The 694-nt window shown below is 29.3% G+C and overlaps 1 protein-coding gene across 1 annotated transcript in view; it reads left to right on the top strand.

The window, feature by feature from the left end:
- The first annotated feature begins 114 nt into the window (after positions 1-114).
- Positions 115-694, top strand: part of LOC106876962 (zinc finger protein 248) — a 7,525-nt gene continuing 6,945 nt past the window's right edge. Inside the window, exon 1 of the mRNA XM_014925731.2 lies at positions 115-182. The gene's annotated coding sequence lies outside the window, so the exon portion shown is untranslated. The remainder of the gene's footprint in view (positions 183-694) is intronic.

Here is a 694-nt window from a genome sequence, read left to right as displayed (position 1 = left end):
TATATATATATATATATATATATATATATATAGTATATGCATATATAAATTTGTTATACATCATATGTGTTATATTATAATTTTAAATAACGGCTAATTTCTAAATAAATAAATAATATATTACGACATTTACCGGAAATCGGAAGTCGTGAAGTAGTCAGTGTTTATGGAAACTCAAGATGGTTAGTACCAAAATCTCTTCTTCATGTCCTATATTTCTCCCTCTCTCTTTTCTATTTTTCGTTACTACTCGATGATGTCATTCCTGTTTGTTATACAAACACTGCTCTTTCTTTTAAACCAAACAATCTATATTAACATTCATTATGTAATTAACTGAAATCAGTTAAAATCCCTAGGGTATTGTTTTCCCCCTCTGCATTTACCCTACAAACAAAGCACCTGGCTTCCCTGCTTTATTTCCCGTTCCATCCCTTCGCCCGTTTCCCCTCCTAAAATCCTAACGATTTGTAGTTTTATTGTTCTTAATAGATGTTCTTGTGGCATTACTGTTATTATTATTATTTTTTTTTTTTTTTTTTTTTTTTTTACTATATTTCGAAATGTTCATTTCATTTTATTTTATCTAGTTTCAGCTCATGAGCTGTGGCCATGCTGGGGCACCGCCATTTGGTGTTGCTACACAATTTTACTTCATATCGCCTAAATATATATATATATATATATATATATA

This window comes from Octopus bimaculoides, chromosome 23 (genome assembly GCF_001194135.2).
Source record: "Octopus bimaculoides isolate UCB-OBI-ISO-001 chromosome 23, ASM119413v2, whole genome shotgun sequence".
Classification (NCBI taxonomy): Eukaryota; Metazoa; Mollusca; class Cephalopoda; order Octopoda; family Octopodidae; genus Octopus; species Octopus bimaculoides.
This window is presented reverse-complemented; position numbering and strand designations above follow the sequence as displayed.